This window comes from Rhinopithecus roxellana, chromosome 11 (assembly GCF_007565055.1).
Source record: "Rhinopithecus roxellana isolate Shanxi Qingling chromosome 11, ASM756505v1, whole genome shotgun sequence".
Taxonomy (NCBI): domain Eukaryota; kingdom Metazoa; phylum Chordata; class Mammalia; order Primates; family Cercopithecidae; genus Rhinopithecus; species Rhinopithecus roxellana.
The window spans coordinates 140489172-140494859 of record NC_044559.1 but is presented as its reverse complement, the minus strand read 5'-3'; the positions used below and the strand labels follow the sequence as shown (position 1 = coordinate 140494859).

At 44.2% G+C, this 5688-nt stretch overlaps 1 pseudogene; it reads left to right on the top strand.

The window, feature by feature from the left end:
- The first annotated feature begins 1228 nt into the window (after positions 1-1228).
- On the top strand, positions 1229-4340 carry LOC115900332 (annotated as a pseudogene).
- The last annotated feature ends 1348 nt before the right edge of the window (positions 4341-5688 follow it).

The window sequence follows — 5688 nt, the reverse complement described above, 5'->3', positions numbered from 1 at the left end:
TGGCGCCCAGCCGCTCTATGCATTTTCTCAAGGGGCATGGTTTCAAAGCCCTTCCTTCCTGTGCTCCCCCAAATCTGTTTACAACAGTCTCTCTCCTCCACAGTACTTGCCACAGGTAGCTAAGTGTGAATAATGGCAACCAAAAAAAAGAAAGAAAGAAACAAAACTAAATTCCCATTTCTACAGAAAAACTCAAGTTAGCCCTCTGGGGGAGAAGCTCACAAGGATTAATTATATTGTAGGGGTTGATATCTCTCTTAATTTCTCTTTCCAGCAGTTTTGCAAATACCTTTTTCCACAGTTTTAAAGAAATGTAAGAATTCCCAAGTTCCACAACCAGAAAATCCTGAGTCTCTGATAGCTGAATAACGGATGAAGCTCCACTGTTTACTTAGCAGGAGAAAATAAATGATAGAGAAGTCCAAATAAAGTGCAGGAATCTGACATCCTCCTGTGCTGAACAATGGTGAAAAGAATATCCCAGCTTCTTCTTCTTCTTCTTCTTTTTTTTTTTTTTTTTTGTCCATGTGGAAAACGTATACAGAAACAACAGTTCAGTATGGGGTTTATTATTATTTCACGCCTGTACCTAAGAGTTCATCGGGTGATTCTCTTCTGTGTCAATGTGATTGCTTCCTTCAGTAATGGGCTAAGACCTACAACACAGATTACTAAGCATTTCCATTCCAACAACTCCACTCCATCCCCTACTCCACTGTCACTCCAGAGAACTTTCCCGAAGATACCGCATAATTTTCCCAGCCAGGAAACACCTCCAATATTACCACATATTCATTTACTGAAAAGTTGATTAAAACATTAAAGTATAATTAGCAAAGCTGAAGGCTTTCTTTGCAATAATGTTCAGTATTTCACGGTTGATTAATTCACTTTCCTGTACTCTTTTGTAGGGTCAACCATACCAAGTAAATCAAGTCGAGAGCTTTTGTAGGGGGTGTTTATCTTCTGAGAGAATCCTCCGTATGAAATCTCCCACAATGCCTGTCACTGGTACCTAAAATTCCACCATTAGAGATTCACTCTTTTGGTTCTGGAGGCATTTTAATCCCTAGGGGTCCTATTAAAATGCAAAAACTCTGAGAAGAATAACAGCATTGAAAGCTATTATTAACTGACAGCAAGGAGGCCCTGGGGAATTGGACACGGGATCGGATCCAGCATGAGGAACAACTCCAGGAAATCGGGGTGCAAGTAGAGGGAAGGTAAGATGGCAGCAAAAATAAACTTTAGCTACTTCGCCATTTTGCAGGGGCAAGGCAGCCCCACTTCCAATATTCTGTACACTAAGGGAATTCCATTCAAGGTGAGATGATGGACACAATGAGAGCAATTTATTTTCAGTTGTGCTAAAGGAGAAAATCAACAGTGACACATAATAGTATTTATGCAGAGCTCTGACTTCAGTGCAGCATGTTTAATCAGCATGTTGTCCCTGTCCCCCAGTGCCTTGAAGTACTCACGTGGGCTTGTCAAGGGTCTAAATCATATGATTATAAGCTCATGTTCTTCTATTCCCTCACCCTCTTTAGAGACAGCGATATGGAACTTTTCTCTTTCTGCTTGCTTTTAAAATTGTACTTTTCACATACACTGGGAAAGTTTCTGTAGAAAATGTGGAAGTGACTTAAACTAACAAGGTGTCACCAAAAGAGAAGAACTAGGAGTCTACAGAAGCTGACTTTGTGGATTTCAGAAATCTGCCTGTATCTGATAAGGCGCTGATAGGCCGCAGCCGAAGTTGGTCCCAGAGCCGTCTCTCTCCCTCTCAGAGATGCTTCCTACCTTGAAAAGTCATATGGACACTAAAAGCTTCAAAATGCCAGGAAAGATTGAATTTCTGTTATTATTGTGTGGTGGTGATATGTGTATATGTGTGTATATGCATATGTACGTGTGTGTATTGAAAAATGTAAATGCACAGTGGGAAAAATTGCAGTGAGAGATTAGATTTCCCCTAGAAAGATACCGTAAAACATTTAAAGGCGTTATGACCCTAGGGAGAAAATAATAGGTTGAGGCAATAAGTTTCTACACTTTTCTTATGTACCTGAAACAAAAAGTTATGGAGGTATTTTGGGTGTTTTATTATTGTTGCCACTGTTGTCGTTTTTTTTTTTTTGAGACAGAGTCTCGCTCTGTCACCCAGGCTGGAGTGCAGTGGTCGGATCTCGGCTCACTGCAAGCTCCGCCTCCCGGGTTTACACCATTCTCCTGCCTCAGCCTCCCGAGTAGCTGGGACTACAGGTGCCCGCCACCTCGCCCGGCTAGTTTTTTTGTATTTTTTAGTAGAGACGGGGTTTCACCGTGTTAGCCAGGATGGTCTCAATCTCCTGACCTTCAGGGTCTGATCCACCCTTCTCGGCCTCCCAAAGTGTGGGATTACAGGCTTGAGCCACTGAGCCCGGCCCACTGTTGTCGTTTTTATAGTATACAGACAGAAAGATTTAACTTAAACTTAGATCCACCTCGACGAAAGTCAAAGTCCAAGGCTTCTCAGTGAACACTGCCCAGGGTCAAGTCAGAGAACCAGGATTACAAATTGCTTCTGGCCAGAAAGAGAGAAGTATGGTGCAGAAAATAAATTCTTGGGGAAACAAAGTGAGTGGGCCTTCAGAAAACTGTAGATTTAAGAAGACAGAATAGATGCATTTCTTTAAATCATGGTGTCTTCACCGTAACTGTGTAACTGTACATCATTAAGGGTGAGCTGATGGTTATAATATTTTAACAAAGAGTTACACTTTTGTAGAGAAAGCTTAATCAAGTGTGTTTTTACTCTGTCACTCATCTCAGTTATCTGAACTTAATGTAATATCTGTATCTCCACTTGCCTGCATTACACCGTAACTGGCCTTCATCGAACAGGATGTGCTCCATTTCCAATGCTCCAGAAGCACAAAACACTAAAGTCAGAAATATTTGAGAAAAATCCAGCAAAACCCTAGCCAATATAAAGATATGGAAGACTGCACACTACAAGAAAACACAGAAAATGAATATCCTTCAAACCACAGGTCAACAGCTTCACCCACATGCAGCTGCAAAACAGCAGATTTTCCCCCTGATCAGCATTAAGTGGTCTTATTTCATGCTCTACTCTTTCCAGGGTAGGGAAAGGGGAGCAAAAACCCACAGGAATCTCCTGAAGTTGCCCTCCATGGCCACTTCTGAAAGAAGTAAATAAGGAATGCAGTGTCTGGGGATTGTCAATATTTTGATCACTGATATGGAGGTGCATGAGAATGCACAGGCATGTTGGGTGTGTTTTATAATTTTAAAGTCGGTATCACCAGTTGCTGATAACAGACAACCATTTATCCAATCAACAAATACTGATTACCTATTAGGTGGCAAGGAATGTCCTATTAAGAAAAAATAAATGAGAGTTTCTGCCGTTTAGTCTAGGCTAGGAGATAATTCCATAAAATAATTACTGGGGTCAGGCGTGGTGGCTCATATCTGTAATTCCAGCACTTTGGGAGGCCAAGGTGGCTGGATCACCTGAGGTCAGGAGCTCGAGACCTGCCTGGTCAATATGATGAAACCTCATCTCTACCAAAAATACAAAAATTGGCAGAAGAATCACTTGAACCTGAGAGGTGGAGGTTGCAGTGAGCTGAGATCGTGCCACTGCACTCCAGCCTGGGTGACAAAGCGAGAATCCTTCTCTATTAAGTAATAATAATTACTTAATAGTTATTATTATTATTATTATTGGCCAGGCATGGTGGCTCACACTTATAATCTCAGCACTCTGGGATGCCAAGGAAGGAGAATCACTTAAGGCCAGGAATTTGAGACCTGCCTGGGCAACACAGCAAAACCTCATGTCTACAAATATTTTTTTAAAAATTAGCTGGGTGGAAAAGATGTGAACCAGCAGGAGTTCGTCAGAACTCTGGCAGCCTTTCTCAAAAAGTCTAGGAAGCTGAAAGTCACTGGATGGGTGGAAACCATCAAGCTGGCCAAGCACAAAGAGCTTGCTCCCGACGATGAGAACTGGTTTTACACTTGAGCTGCTTCCACAGTGCGGCACCTCTACCTCTGGGGTGGTGCTGAGGTTGGTTCCATGACCAAGATCTACAAGGGCCATCAGAGAAATAGCATCATGCCCAGCCACTTCAGCTAAGGCTTCAAGAGTGTGGCCTGCCAGGTCCTCCAAGCCCTGGAGGGGCTGAAAATGGTGGAAAAAGACTAAGATGAGGGCTGCAAACTGACACCTCAGGGAGAGAGATCTGGACAGAATCGCCAGACAGGTGGCAGCTGCCAGCAAGAAGCATTAGAACAAACCATGCTGGGTTAATAAATTGCCTCATTCGAAAAAAAAAAAATTAGCTGGGTGTGACCAAGCACGGTGCCTCACACCTGTAATCCCAGCACTTTGGGAGGCCGAGGTGGATACCTCGGTCAGGAGTTTGAGATCTGAAGTCAGTAGTTTGAGAACAGCCTGCCTGACATGGTGAAACCCTGTCTCTACTAAAAATACAAAATTAGCTGGGCATGGTGGCAGATGCCTGTAATCCCAGCTACTTGGGAGGTTGAGGCAGGAGAATCACTTCAACTCATGAGGCAAAGGCTACAGTGAGCAGGGATGGCACCACTGTACTCCAGCCTGGGCAACAGAGTCTCAAAAAAAAAAAAAAAAAGGCCGGCGGCCGAGGCAGGCGGATCACGAGGTCAAGACATAAAGACCATCCTGGCCAACATGGTGAAACTCTGTATCTACTAAAAAAAAAAAAAAAAAAAAAAAAAAAAAAAAAAAAAAAAAAAAAAAATTAGCTGGGCGTGGTGGCCGGCGCCTGTAATCCCAGCTACTCAGGAGGCTGAGGCAGGAGAATTGCTTGAACTGGGGAAGCGGAGGTTGCAGCAAGCCAAGATCGTGTCACTGCACTCCAGCCTGGCAACAGAGTGAGAGTCTGTCTCAAATAAATAAATAAATAAATAAATAAATAATTTTTTTTAAAAAAAGTAGCTGGATGTGGTGGCAGGTGCCTGTAATCCCAGCTACTCGAGGGCCTGAGGCAGGAGAATTGCTTGAACCTGGGAGGCAGAGGTTGCAGTCAGTCAACATCGCGCCACTGCACTCCAGCCTTGCGAGAAAGTGAAACTCTTTCTCAAAGAAAAAAAAAAAAAATAGCTGGGTGTGGTGGCTTGTGCCTACACTTTCAGCTACTTAGGAGGCAGGAGCAGGAGGATCCCTGAAACCCAGGAGTTCAAGGTTATTGTGACTGTGATGACATCACTGCATTCCAGCCTAGGCAACAGAGCAAGAGCCTGTTGTTTGGCATAGGGGGAGCTGCGCCTCCCCCAGAGCCTCACCCAGAGCCTTCTAGGGTGGTGGGTAGGTGAGGATCTCATGGAGGGAGGAGTTGGGCGGTGGGGAAGGGAGAGTGGTGGGGTAGTTGAGGGAAGCTCCTGAGCCAGTGAGCGCACAATGTGCCAGAGTGTGGGCAGGGACTGAGGGAAGAAGTGGAAAACGGACAGCCTGCAATGGTGCCTCAACGGTGCCTTGCCTCCGTTTGAAATTTCGCCAGCTCCTGAGCAGGCTGGGGGTCTGGCAGGCTTTTGACGTGGATTGTCAAGATTGTTTCAATTATACACTTGCAGTTATTGAGTCTGACAGAGGTGAAGCACCTTGCCTAAGGTCATACAGCCGGGGTTCGAGCC